Genomic DNA, 15,884 nt, shown 5'->3' with positions numbered 1-15,884 from the left:
CATCGAGCAATTGTCCCTGGCCCCTTTCCAGTTAGGGGGAGTGATGAGCTCTACCGCAGACTCGCACAACTCAATCACTGGTTGAAAACTGTTTTCTGACCCCCCCAAAAGGTAGAATTTGTAGATAACTGGGCCTCTTTCTGGGACTCCCCCACAAACAGGACCAAGCCTGGTGTGCTGAGGATTGACTGACTCCATCCACGCTGGAGGGGTGCTCTCATCTCACCTATCAACATAGACAGGGCTCTAACTCCTCTAGCGCCACAATGATATAGGGTGCAGGCCAGGCAGCAGGCTGTTAGCCACTAGCACAGTCAGTGTAGTCAGCTCAGCTTTCCCCATTGAGACCGTGTCTGTGCCTCGATCTAGGTTGGACAAAACTAAACATGGCGGTGTTCGCCTTGGCAGTCTCACTGGAATAAAGACCTCCTTCATTCCTGTCATTATTGAAAGAGATTGTGATAATACTGTACCTCACATCTCAAAATAGGACTACTTAATGTTAGATCCCTCACTTCCAAGGCACTCATAGTCAATTAACTAATCACTAATCTTAACCTTGATGTGATTGGCCTGACTGAAACATCGCTCAAGCCTCATGAATTTACTGTGTTAAATGAGACCTCTCCTTCTTGTTACACTAGTGATTATATCCCCCGCGCATACCGCAAATGTGGAGGTGTTGCTAATATTTATGAGAGCAAATTTCAATAATTTCTTTTAAAAAAGACTGCGTTTTTGTCTTTTGAGCTCTATTCATGAAATGTTTGCAGCCTACTCAATCACTTTTTATAGCTACTGTTTACAGGTCTCCTGGGCCGTATACAGTGTTTCTCTCTGAGTTCCCTGAATTCTTATCAGATCTTGTTGTCATTGCAGAAAATATTCTACTTTTTGGTGACTTCAATATTCACATGGAAAAGTCCACAGACCCACTCCAAAAGGGCTTCGGAGCCATCATCAACTCAGTGTGTTTTGTACAACATGTCTCCGGACCTACGCGTTGCCACAGGCATACCCTGGATCTAATTTTGTCCCATGGAATAAATATTGTGGAGCTAAATGTTTTTCCTCATAATCCTGGACTATCGGACCACCATCTTATTATGTTGGCAATCGCAACAAATAATCTGCTCAGACCCAAACCAAGCATTATCAAAAGCAGAGCTATAAATTCTCAGACAAACTAGAGATTCCTTGATGCACTTCCAGACTTCCTCCACCTACCCAAGGACTTCAGAGTACAAAAATCATTACGTAACTGAGGATCTAAATATAACCTTGCATAATACCCTAGATGCAGTCACACCCCTAAAAATAAAAAACTTTTGTCACAAGAAATTAGCTCCTTGGTATACAGAAAATCCAGTACCCTGAAGCAAGCTTCCTGCAAATTGGAATGGAAATGGCGCTTCACCAAACTGGAAGTCTTTCGAATAGCTTGAAAAGACAGTCCTTGCAATATCAAAGAGCCCTCACTGCTGCTCAATCAGCATACTTTTCCAACCTAATTGAGGAGAATAAGAACAATCCAAAATGTATTTTTGATACTGTCGCAAAGCTAACTAAAAAGCAGCATTCCCCAAGAGAGGATGGCCTTTACTTCAGCAGTGATGAATTCATGAACTTCTTCGATGAGAAGATCATGATCATTATAAACATTAGAAAGAAAATTACGGACTCCTCTTTGAATCTGACTATTTCTGCAAAGCTTAGTGTCCTGAATCTGCACAGAATTGCCAGGAACTGAGATCAATGGAGACACTCGGGTGTTTTAATCCTGTATCTATCGACACATTCATGAAAATAGTCATGGCCTCTAAACCTTCCAGCTGCCTACTGGACCCTATTGCAACTAAACTACTGAAAAAGCTACTTCCTGTGCTTGGCCCTCCTATGTTGAACTTAATAAATGGCTCCCTATCCTTCGGATGTGTACCAAACTCACAAAAAATGGCAGTAATAAAGCCTCTCCTGAAAAAATCAAACCTTCATCCTGAAAATGTATCAAATCTCCCATTCCTCTACTTTTTGGTGATGAAGTAAAACATTTTCGAAAAAGCTGTTGCGTAGCAATTCACTGCCTTCGTGAAGATAAAATAATGTGTACGAAACGCTTCAGTCTGGTTTTAGACCCTATCATAATACTGAGACTACACTCGTGAAGGTGGTAAATTACGTTGTGTTGGCGTCATACCAAGGCTCTGCATTTGTCCTCACGCTCCTAGACCTTAGTGCCGCTTTTAACACCATCGATCACCACATTCTTTTGGAGATATTTGAAACCCTAATTGTCTACACAGACAAGTTCTTGCCTGGTTTAGATCTTATCTGTCGGAAAGATATCAGTTTGTCTCTGTGGATGGTTTGTCCTCTGACAAATTAATTGTACGTTTCGGGGTTTCTCAAGGTTCAGTTTTAGGACCACTATTGTTTTTACTATATATTCTACCTCTTGGGGATGTCATTCAGAAAAACAATGTCAACTTTTACTGCTATGCGGACGAAATACAGCTGTACATTTCGATTAAACATGGTGAAGCCCCAAAATATATGTGACACCCAGAATGCCTGTGTTTCAGACAACCCAAAAATGTGATCATATTACTCCAGTGCCAGCCTCTATACACTGGCTCCCTGTTAAGGCTGATTTCAAAGTTTTACTGCTAACCTACAAAGCATTTCATGGATTTGCTCCTACCTATCTCTTTGATTTGATCCTGCCGTACATACCTATATGAATGCTACGGTCACAAGACGCAGGCCTCCTTATTGTACCTAGTATTTCTAAGCGAAGAGCTGGAGGCAGGGCTCCATTTTTTGGAATGGTCTGCCTATCCATTTGAGAGACGCAGACTCGGTCTCGACCTTTAACCTTTTCACAAGTACCAACATACAGGTGTGATCATTCTACAGTGGTCCTTGCAGTGTAAGCTCAAACCGGTGTGATTAGAGCACTTACTTACTCGATTGACGCAACAGTCAACATTTGAGCTGGCCACACTGTTTTTCCACAGAAACATTTGCACATACACAGTCCTTACAAAGTTGTGTCCTGAATGTGACCAGTTTATTTTTGGATGCAATGTTCAGACATTCACAGAAGTAGCGACAGCATAACACAATCATCCAAACCAGACAATGTTGGCTACATTAGTCCTAGCGCTGACTGAGGAAAGATTGATGTAACACAAGAGGTCATATTTAGAGTACTCTCGGCTGACAGAAACCAGCAATTACTATTTATAATTCATCACATCACGGGTGAGCTCAACATCGATCGAAATAATTGAGTAAAACACTTTCTAGAAATCGAAAGTAATCTGACGATGGGTAGTTTGTGCGCGCTGCAATGTTTTTTTCTGTGTTAATCAAAGCTAATAAGAGGAGACAAGATGGGTTTGGTCTGATTGCAGTATGCATGTTGAAGGGGTGTATCATCAACAATCATTCACTTCCCTTCATTCACTTCCGGAAGTTTACTCGAAAGATGAGTGAACCATTCCTTCACCTCCTTGTAATATATTTGGTCTGACAGACGTTTATGTGACACCCAGAATGCAATGTATAATGTCAACAGACATGGCGCCACACATAGCTGGCAAATAGCTTAGCATTAGCTCATTATAATCAGTACAACCGTCAAAAAAGTATTTTACACACATCATAGGTATCCATGTCAATTTATGCAATAATCAGAATGTAATATTTGTCACCAGAACTTGAAAACGTGAATAAAACTGTAAATACAATATGCTTCATATATACATACAGTTGAAGTCAGAAGTTTACATACACCTTAGCCAAATACATTTAAACTCAGTTTTTCACAATTCCTGACATGTAATCCTAGTAAAAATTCTCTGTCTTAGGTCAGATAGGATAACCATTTTATTTTAAGAATGTGAAATGTCAGAATAATAGTAGAGAGAATTATTTATTTCAGCTTTTATATCTTTCATCACATTCCCAGTGGGTCAGAAGTTTACATACACTCAATTAGTATTTGGTAGCATTGCCTTTAACCTTTCAAGGACACACGTTCCGCTAGCGGCACACCCCCCCCACCCCCACTGAAAAGGCGCGCATGACGCAGCAAGAAAAGAGTGACTAGCTACAGGTTTTTTTTATTTATAGTGCCTGTGATTGCGCAATCGACCCCATTCAAATCGTCATCACGTAAAGGCATCCAGGGGAAGACGTAAGCAGTGTCCGTATACTCATAGGAATAACATTGGCCTTAAAACTGACTCCAGAACAGGGGCCAACATTTCTGAAATCTGACTCCATGTCAGGGAAATTGCTGTAGAATGAGTTCTGTTCCACTTAGAGACAAAATTTCAACTCCTATAGAAACTATAGACTGTTTTCTATCCAATAATAATAATAATATGCATATTGTACGATCAAGAATTTTGTAGGAAGCCGTTTCAAAAATTACACGATTACCATAAATAGTGACAACAGCACCCCCTAGCCTTAAGAAGTTAAATTGTTTAACTTGGGTCAAACGTTTCGGGTAGCCTTCCACAAGCTTCCCACAATAAGTTGGGTGAATTGTGGCCCATTCCTCCTGACAGAGCTGATGTAACTGAGTCAGTTTTGTAGGCCTCCTTGCTCGCACACTCTTTTTCAGTTCTGCCCACACATTTTCAATAGGATTGAGGTCAGGGCTTTGTGATGGCCACTCCAATACCTTGACTTTGTTGTCCTTAGGCCATTTTGCCACAACTGTGGAAGTATGCTTGGGGTCATTGTCCATTTGGAAGACCCATCTGTGACCAAGCTTTAACTTCCTGACTGATGTCTTGAGATGTTGCTTCAATATATCCACATAATTTTCTTTCCTCATGATGCTATCTATTTTGTGAAGTGCACTAGTCCCTCCTGCAGCAAAGCACCCCCACAACATGATTCTGCCACCCCTGTGCTTCACGGTTGGGATGTTGTTCTTCAGCTTTTAAGTCTTCCCCTTTTTCCTCCAAACATAACGGTGGTCATTATGGCCAAACAGTTCTATTTTGTTTCATCAGACCAGAGGACATTTCTCCAAAAGGTACGATCTTTGTCCCCATGTGCAGTTGTAAACCGTAGTCTGGCTTTTTTTTTTTCATGTTTTTTTTATGCCAGTTTTGGAGCAGTGGCTTCTGCTTTGCTGAGCGTCCTTTCAGGTTATGTCGATATAGGACTCGTTTTACTGTGGATACATATACTTTTGGGCCTGTATCCTCCAGCATCTTCACAAGGTCCTTTGCTGTTGTTCTGGGATTGATTTGCACTTTTCGTACAAAAGTACGTTCATCTCTAGGAGACAGAACGCGTGTCCTTCCTGAACGGTATGACGGCTAGGTGGTCCCATGGGGTTTTTACAGGCGTACTATTGTTTGTACAGATTAACGTGGTACCTTCAGGCGTTTGGAAATTGCTCCCAAGGATGAACCAGATTTGTGGAGGTCTACAATTTCTTTTCTGAGGTCTTGGCTGATTTCTTTTGATTTTCCTATGATGTCAAGCAAAGAGGCACTGAGTTTGAAGGTAGGCCTTGAAATACATCCACAGGTACACCTCCAATTGACTTAAATGGTGTCAATTAGTCTACCAGAAGCTTCTAAAGCCATGACATCATTTTCTGGAATTTTCCAAGCTGTTTAAAGGCACAGTCAACCTAGTGTATGTCAACTTCTGACCCACTGGAATTGTGATACAGTGAATTATAAGTGAAATAATCTGTCTGTAAACAATAGTTGGAAAAATTACTTGTGTCATGCACAAAGTAAATGTCCTAGCTGACTTGCCAAAATTCTAGTTTGTTCACAAGAAATTTGTGGAGGGGTTGAAAAACGAGTTTTAATGACTCCAACCTAAGTGTATGTAAACTTCCGACTTCAACTGTACATACATATTGTCACGCCCTGACCATAGAGAGCTTTTATTCTCTATGTTGGTTAGGTCGGGGTGTGACTAGGGTAGGTTATCTAGGTGAATATATGGATCTATGTCGGCCTGGTATGGTTCCCAATCAGAGCCAACTGTTTATCGTTGTCTCTGATTGGGGATCATATTTAGGCAGCCATTTCCCCATTGTGCATTGTGGCATCTTGTTTTTGGTACTGTGCTGTTTAGCCCTACTAGACGTTATGTTTCGTTTTGTATTTGTTGTTTTTTCGGTGTTCATTTAGTAAATTAATATGTACACCTACCACGCTGCACCTTGGTCCATTTCTAACAATGATCGTGACACATATGGTGCATTTGGAAAGTATTCAGACCTCTTGACTTTTTCCACATTTTGTTATGTTATAGCCTTATTCTTAAATGGATTTAATAGTTTTTTCCCTCATCAATCTACACACAATATCCCATTATACGTTTTTAAAATACGTTTTTAGATTGTTTTGCTTGGCACACCTGTATTTGGGGAGTTTCTCCCATATTTATCTGCAGATTCTCTCAAGCTGTCAGGTTGGATTGGGAGTGTCGCTGCACAGCGATTTTCAGGTCTCTCCAGAAATGTTGGATTGGGTTCAAGTCCGGGCTCTGGCTAGGCCACTCAAGGACATTCAGAGTCCCGAAGCCACTCCTGCGTTTTCTTGGCTGTGTGCTTAGGGTCCTTGTCCTGTTGGAAGGGGAACCTTCACCCCCAGTCTGAGGTCCTGAGTACTCTGGAGCAAGTTTTAATAAAGGATTTCTCTGTACTTTGCTCCATTCATCTTTCCCTCGATCCTGACTAGTCTCCCAATCCCTGCCCCTGAAAAACATCCCCACAGCATGATACTGCCACCACCATGATTCACCGTAGGGATGGTGCGAGGTTTCCTTCAGAGGTATCACTTGGCATTCAGCCCAAAGAGTTCAATCTTGGTTTCATCAGACCAGAGAATTAAGTTTCTCATGGTCTGAGAGTCCTATAGGTGCCTTTTGGCAAACTCCAAGCTGGCTGTCATGTGCCTTTTACTGAGGACGGGCTTCCATCTGGCCACTCTACCATAAAGGCCTGATTGGTGGAGTGCTGCAAAGATGGTTGTCATTCTGGAAGGTTCTCCCATCTCCAAAGAGGAACTCTAGAGCTGTCAGAGTGACCATGGAAAATGTCAAGGGGTCTGAATACCTTCCGAATCCAGTTGGACACACTTAGTCATTCAAGGGTTTTTCTTTATTTTGACTATTTTCTACATTGTAGAATAGTGAAGACATCAAAACTATGACACAACACATATGGAATCATGTAGTTACCAAAAAAACTGTTAAATAAAACAAAATATATTTTATTTTCGAGATTCTTCAAAGTAGCCACACTTTGCCTTGATGACAGCTTTGCACACTCTTGGGATTCTCTCAACCAGCGTTACCTGGACTGCTTTTCCAACAGTCTTGAAGGAGTTCCCACATATGCTGAGCACTTGTTTGCTGCTTTTCCTTCACTCTGCGGTACAACTCATCCCAAACCATCTGAAGGGTTCATGTCCTCCGGGAGGGTTTTTTGATTTGGCAAAGTGGGTGAGGTTATATCCTGCCTGGTTGGGGGTATCGTCGGATGGGGCCACAGTGTCCCCGACCCTCCATGTCTCAGCCTCCAGTATCTATGCTGCAATAGTATATGTGCTGGGGGGCTAGGGACAGTATGTTACTGTACATCTGGTATAATTCTCCTGTCTTATCTGGTGTCCTGTGTGAACTTAAATAGGTTCCTTCTAATTCTCACTCTCTCCCTCCCCTCCCGGAGGACCTGAGCCCTAAGACCATGCCTCAGGACTTCCTGGTCGTGCTGCTGCCCCAGTTTCAACTGATCTGCCTGCGGCTATGTAACGCTGACCTGTTCACCGGACGTCCGGGACCTGCTATTTTCAACTCCCTCTCTCTTTCTCCTTCTCTCTCTCTCTCTCTACCGAACCTGCTGTCTCGACCTCTGAATGGTCGGCTATGAAAAGCCAACTGAAATTTACTCCTGAGGTGCTAACCTGTGATTATTATTTGACCCTGCTGGTTGTCTATAAATGTTTGAACATCTTGAAGAACAGTCTGGCCTTAATGGCCATGTACTCTTATAATGTCCACCCGGCACAGCCAGAAGAGGACTGGCCATCCCTCAGAGCCTGGTTCCTCTCTAGGTTTCTTCCTAGGTTCCTGCCTTTAGGGAGTTTTTCCTAGACACAGTGCTTCTACATCTGCATTGCTTGGTGTTTGGGGATTTAGGCTGGTTTTCAGTTTTTGACATCTGCTGCTGTAAAAAGGGCTTTTATATATAAATGTGATTGATTGATTTTCGAATGAGAAGGACGAATCTTTTACAATTTCACATGACAAGCCACCAGACATGAACAAACACAGTTGTTTCCCAGTGACTAAATTAGAGTGTGTTTGTTTCAGCTGTGAGAAAGAGAGACACACACACACACACAGAGAGAGACACAAACACACACACACAGAGAGAGAGAGAGATAGATAATGTCCTGTAATCTGACTACGTTCTCTCCTCCTCTCCTTTCCAGCCTGCCGCCTGAAGATGCAGATCAAGTTACGGTAATTATCTTCTGATTGAGTATTCATAAATGATTAGGCCATTGTTTGCTCTTTAATGATGCAAATTACAACTAATTACATTGGCGCTAATGGAGGCCACTAGTTGTTATGAGTTGTGGAATGGTACAATTAGCCGCCAGTTTATCTAATGGAGCCATGTGTAAATATTAGTCTGTATGGTATAGTTTGTATAGTTTGTCAGAGCGGCCATTGCTTCCGTCCTCCTCACTGAAGCTTACTAGAAATAAGAAGTTGTTCTCTGTGTGATGAATGTCTTGGTGGAAGAGAATGGGCAGAAACTCTTCATCAACAAGAGTAACTCCATTAACAATCCACGTTATCAAGTACGTGAGTAATACGTAATGGATGAGGAAATAATGAATGTCTAATGGGCTCTTTTATCCTGAAGTAAAAGCAGCAACACAAATTCTGAAGGTCTCTCTCTAAACGTTTACAAAAGCACAGCAATAGTCAAAGATTTTTTGGCTTACTTAAAAGACAGTTTAGTGATGAAATGTTCTTGCAGTAGCCATCTGCAACACATTTAGTGGGTAGTTAGGCAATATCAGGCAAATTTTGCCTCAGGGCATAGAGTTTGTTCATTTCTTGCTGTTGTAAAACATAGATTGTTGGTTCCCGCTTTAAATGATGTTCAGCTTGTAAAGGCTTCATAAAGCCTTCACATTGCCTTCATAAGCACTACATAAACGTGTTATAAAGTATCTGTAACCCTATGTCATGAGGTTTATAAAGGGTTCATAGATGTGGCATAACTGTGTCAAATGTGACATAACCCACTGTGTTGAATATGATATAAACATGTGCTTTATAAAGGGTGACATTTTGGGTCAAAGGATTGGAATACTGTCTAAAGTGATGTCATGTTAGTCAAATTACACCTAATCTCATTCCCAGACACGTAGGATTAGGTATAAAATCTAATTTTAAGAAGATAACATTCTCAAAAAAAGCTTCACGAAGTAGTCACCTGGAATGCATTTCAATTAACAGGTGTGCCTTGTTAAAACTTAATTTGTGGAATTTCTCCTTTTTAATGTGTTTGAGCCAATCAGTTGTTGTGACAAGGTAGGGGTGGTATAGAGAAGATAGCCCTATTTGGTAAAAGACCAAGTCCATATTATGGCAGGGAACAGCTCAAATAAGCAAAGAGAAACAACAGTCCATCATTACTTTAAGACATGACGGTCAGTCAATCAGGAACATTTCAAGAACTTTGAAAGTTTCTTCAAGTGCAGTCGCAAAAGCCATTTAGCGCTATGCTGAAACTGGCTCTCTTGAGGACCGCCACAGGAAAGTAAGACCCAGAGTTACCTCTGCTGCAGAGTATAAGTTCATTAGAGTTAACTGCACCTCACAATAAGGCCCAAATAAATGCTTCACAGAGTTCAAGTAACAGATACATCTCAACATCAACTGTTCAGAGACCGTGAATCCGGCCTATATGGTCAAATTGCTGCAAAGAAACCACTACTAAACGACACCAATAAGAAGAAGAGACTTGCTTGGGCCAAGAAACACGAGCAATGGACATTAGACTGGTGGAAATCTGTCCTTTGGACTGATGAGTCAACATTTTAGATTTTTGTTGAACGGATGATCTCCGCATGTATGGTTCCCACTGTGAAGCATGGAGGAGGAGGTGTGATGGTGTGGGGATCTATGCTGGTGACACTGTCAGTGATTTATTTTGAATTCAAGGCACACTTAACCAGCATGGCTACCACAACATTCTGTAACGATACGCCATCCCATCTGGTTTACACTTAGTGGGACTATAATTTGTTTTTCAACAGAGGAATGACCCAAAACACACATACAGGCTGTGTAAGGGCTACTTAACCAAGGCGAGTGATGGAGTGCTGCATCAGATGACCTGGCCTCCACAATCACCCAACCTCAACCAAATTGGGATGGTTAGGGATGAGTTGGTCCGCAGTGATGGAAAAGCAGCCAAACAAGTGCTCAGCATATGTGGGAACTACTTCAAGACTTTGGAAAAGCATTCCAGGTGAGCTGGTTGAGAGAATGCCAATAGGGTGCAAAGCTATTGGGGTCTAAAATATAAAATGTATTTGGATTTGTTAAACATTTTTTTAGTTACTACATGATTCCATATGTCATAGTTTTGATATCTTCACTATTATTCTACAATGTAGAAAATAGTAAAAATAAAGAAAATCCCTTCAATTAGTAGGTGTGTCTAAACTTTTGACTTGTACTCTATATACTGTAGCTTAAGTACACATAAGAGAGTGTGGAGGGGGCTAATGGTAGACTTCACATTACAAAGGCTTTGTGGTCCCTTCCCTTTTGACAAGTACAAGGACTGTACTAGGGTCTAAATGGGTAATTCAGCAGACAGATGGATGAGAAGAGAAAAGATATAACATGTAGGCAATAATACATTATATTCTCTTTCATTCAGACCCTCATAGCAGGGTGTTCTGTGGTCTAACAACACAGACATATGTGACTGACCACCTTGATTCGGTGTTATTTGGCAAAATTTGAAATTGTGTTTTATACATTAGATAAAAGCAGAGATACAGAGCTACAAAATGTTATATCAAACACTACATTTGAGGAACAATGGGAAAGTAATTTTGCTTTAAAAATTGATAAACTTTTACCAAAGTTCCTTTGAATGTTTTGGTACCTACTGGAGAGCTCTCCTTTGTCTATACCCATTCAGCATTGTTCACATCCTCTTAAGCCAGCCCCATCCATCTTTTAAGGATTCACATGTGAGGTCATATGCTAAACAGTGAGTAGTATATTTAAGATTAAAAGTGGTAAAAGTAGTAGCCTACAATATGGAAAAATTCCAGGCAAACAAAATGTGTCCAGATGAAAATATTTCATAAATATTAGATGACGCTTACTCAGACACATTTTCAATAAATGCTATAACCCCCAGCCACATCTTGCTAAGTGGATCTGTCTCTACACAAGGTGTAAACGGTACAGCGAAATGATTACTTGCATAGTAGCAATATCAGAAATAGATAATGTCAATAGTAAGAAAATAATATACAGTATGTACAAGAACAATATCAATGACGATATCAGTGATAAATGAGGTAGTTATATAGATACAATCAGGGGTAAAGTGGCTGAGCAGCAGGATAAAGAAATTGTGTGTGTGTTAGCTGAGATTCATTTGAATAGAGGCACTGAAGATAGTGCTGATGACTGTGAACTCGCTACTAGTGATGAACTGGTCTGTCCAAACCACGCATGAACAAGGGAATCTGTATTCGGAGAGCCTGTTTCTGTCCTGCCCTTGACTTTGGTGCAGGATATGTGATGTCCATAGACTCTTCGTCACAAAGCTCCCTGATCTTCTCAAAAAGATACGTTTGTCTAGCTGTGTCCAGTCCAGGTGGTGCTTGAGAGGAAATATGTCAGCGTTGTGCAGCAGCTGAAACCTGGTCCCGACTGAGTCCGAACGCTCCTAGGTGACAATATCACCAGGCTCCAGAGCATCGAAGCTGTAAAACAGGATATAACAAAGAAAATTGAGAATACATTACAACCTTGCACAACATCAATTCACCTCCCAAGTTTAGATAAGAAGTATAACCTCATACAATGCAATGAAAATGATATTCACCTGAAGTGCTGGTAATGCTTGATCTGTGGCAGAGGCCTGAAGTACAGAGTCAGGTGTTGTTGCCAGCCATCGCTTTCCACCAGCACCGTACCATCCTCCAGTCCAACCAGCTGTGGGATGTTGACCCCATGCACAGTGTTGTCCTTCACAACGCCAGCCATCTCAGACAAAGTGTTCACTCTGGTCTTTCTGAAGTGCTGCTTGATGAGGCCGAAGCACCAGTCGGGGGCAAACTTGGTGGCCTGTGATCAGGAAGTGAAGGTCCAGACTGTGGTAGTGCACCTGCAAACAACAAAATCACATTAAGATAAATTAATTGTCTCACTCCTGTCTGTCTTGACACAGCTCAGTGAAAGGCATCTATCCATCCATCCATCCATCATCCAATCCCAATCCATTGAGTACTAGCAATACAAACCGATTGTCATAGCTAGCTAAAAATAACCAAATAGGTTCAATGTTAGCTAGTTAGTTACTACATACAGATCATATACACATAATGTTAGCTAGCGAGCCACCCATCTAACGTCAGCTAGCTAACAGTAAGCTTTAACTTGCAATGAAAACAACTTTCTGACAAAATTAGAAATGTATAATATCTGAAATTGTAGCTAGACTCTTACCTGAATACATGGATGAACGCTTCATGGCAGACTGCAACCCCTTTCATTAAAATAAGACATCCTGTGTCGTTTCCATTTTGTTTGTACAGCTTGCTTGGCCCGTTGTGTCAAGTCACACTGGTTCACACTGACCGTGTACAATGCCAAAAGAATCCTCAGATCTTTTTCCCTCTCTGTCACTGATGCCATTGTTACCCTTAGTTTGAAAATGTAATCCGGAGACAGGTGTTTTATACAGCAGCCTGTGTTCTCTTTTCAACTCCCTCTGCATTTGCAATCAAATGCAAGAATTATATTAATCTCCTTATCATTCTCTGCTTCTACAAGACATTCCACTGATTTCAAAACTCAGTCAACTTGTTCCGTGACAACAACACTGCTATATGGCAGACCAATCCAAACTCATATAATTTTTTACCCCTTTTTCTCCCCAATTTCGTGGGATCCAATTGGTAGATACAGTCTCGTCCCATCACTGCAACTCCCGTACAGACTCGCGAGAGGCGAAGGTCAAGAGCCGTGCGTCCTCTGAAACACAACCCAGCCAAGCCGCACTGCTTCTTGACACAATGCCCGCTTAACCCGGAAGCCAGCCGCACCAATGTGTTGGAGGAAACACCGTACACCTGGCGACCATGTCAGCACCTGGACCGCCACAGGAGTTGCTAGAGCGCGAAGGGACAAGGACATCCCGGCCAGCCAAACCCTCCCCTAACCCGGACGATGCTGGGCTAATTGTGCGCCGCCCAATAGGTCTCCCGGTCATGGCCGGCTGCGACAGAGCCTGGACAAACCAGGATCTCTAGTGGCACAGCTAGCACTGCAGTGCAGTGACTTAGACCACTGCTCCACTCGAGAGACCCCCCCAAAACATTTAAAATAACGTTCAAATTACTCTCCTGTGAAGTTGTGACATGCTACGTACACCAAGTTTCCTGAAATTAGTCACATGTTAGAGGTGAATAGCCATGATTCTTGATCTCTCTTGATCCTATTGGTAACTATACAGGACCTGTTAGCTGTTGCAGCAGATTTAATAATAGATATGCTGTTGTTTTCATATACAGGATAAAACACACGTCACTAGTGTCGTGTCTTTGACTATGCCAGATTGATTGCTATGACATGCTATTCTATAAAATAATTTCTCCGTAATTAATATTACCTGATTGAACTAATCATGTAAATATTAATTAACTAGAGAGGGACACCACGAAAGAATATTTATAGAGCTGTTATCTTTCGAATAAACTCTTAAAGATTTAGTAATATTTTACTAAATAGCAGTCACATTAATCGTCATTACATTCAGTCTCATCTGAAAGTTGTAAGTCCTTGATTATCTGCAAGAATCCTGGCTAACAAGTTGAATCAGCAATACAAAATTGGGTTTAATTATTTATTTACTAAATACCTAACTAATCACACAGAATCACACATATACAATTAAATCATAACTTGATCACAAATTACGTCATACAGAAAACGTCCCTAGCGGGCGGAGTAGATATGGCAGCTTGTTACACAAAGAAAAGGGGCTGAGTCTTAGTGAAAGCGCGGGAGACTCGGAACAGGGCAAAAGCTGTGCTCTCGTAAATATAGTATCTTATGCATTCTAAATTACCGCCCATTTGAAGAAGAAAATGCAATACATATTTACTCTGAGCTGCGCTTCAGTAGGTTGGTGGTAGATGGAAGGCCGTATCGCCAACCCGAGTCCTCTGTCCTTTGGAGATGGTCTCTGGTAGTCACGGGAACACGTGTGTATTAGACGGGATACTTGGACTGTCCTTCCGAACCTGCGTTTAGCTGTTGCTAACTCAAAGGCTAGGAGATATCACTTCTGTAGTGAATACGAGTTCAAAGTTCATACCATTCACAATCAAAGTCCATGCTGATGTTGGCTTCATCTATAGTGATTATCTGAACCATTCTGACCCTGGATCGTCATCCTAGAGTACCCGGAACAGGAAGTTATCTTCTGGGAAAATGGCTTTTATAGTGGAGGAGAGGGGTGTGTCTGAAAGGTTTATTACCCAGGTCTCTTCACAGGGGCGGGCCCCTGGTTGAACAGAAGCCAAATTTATGAAAACACAGATCTCTCATTTGGAAGGTAAAATTACATTTCACCTCTTCACAAACAATGTCATATTCAAACATTTGAATTAAACAACAATTCCATGTGAATCCGATACCTCTGACGTTTAGACTTTTCACAGTAGCGTTTATGTCATTCTATCATTGATGAGAATGTGTCAGAGGGCAACCGAACTGACATAATATACCTTAAGTACCACCGCATATGTAAAGTTGGTTGGATTACCAGAATATAGTTCATTTCCCCCAACTTCTGATGTTACCCAGAATCTCTATGTTAACCCATGGGTTTCCTTATGTCACATCAGTTATAGTGGGGAGAGAGAAAAAGGGAGAAAGAGGTATTCATGACTGTCGTAAACCTACCCCCAACCCAACGTCATGACACTAGGTATATTTATTTTATGCCACAATTCTTTAAAGCAGGGGTGAACAATCTTAGCCAGCGACAGCCAGCATGTATGCATGCTTTTGTTTTCAGGGTTGCCCACCTCTTTCCTACAGTGTTTAATGCAAAAACATTCAGAGCACCATGCCATGGATCTCTGACAGGCCTCCTGCATGTTGGTGTCAGAATGATCAGCAGGTGTGTGCGTCGGTCTGGAACGCACCACAGGTTGGCTTTCTGCACTCCATTGCCCTGTGCCCTCCCCACTGCACTGTGGTCCTCTGTTGGTAAGCCGTTTGACAGAGCCCTACTAATGGTATAGCTGAATGGAAGGTCAGACACACACTAACATACAGTTTTGCACACACATATTACTGACAGTGCCCAAGGGCCAAATTTATAACCGTTGTGTACATTTTACACTATATCTACGTGCGCCATTTTGAAAAGACTGCATGCACAAAAACATGGAGATTTATAAACTTGCACATGTTTCCCGTTATAAATCAGACATGTCGTAAAACTGTGAGCATGTGAACGAGCATTAAAACTCTGCCTGAAAAACTCCCATCATTCATCTTTTATGGCGACAATAATGCCCTTATTTGCTGTATAATTTGGA

This window comes from Salvelinus fontinalis, chromosome 5 (assembly GCF_029448725.1).
Source record: "Salvelinus fontinalis isolate EN_2023a chromosome 5, ASM2944872v1, whole genome shotgun sequence".
NCBI classification, from domain to species: domain Eukaryota; kingdom Metazoa; phylum Chordata; class Actinopteri; order Salmoniformes; family Salmonidae; genus Salvelinus; species Salvelinus fontinalis.
This window is presented reverse-complemented; position numbering follows the sequence as displayed.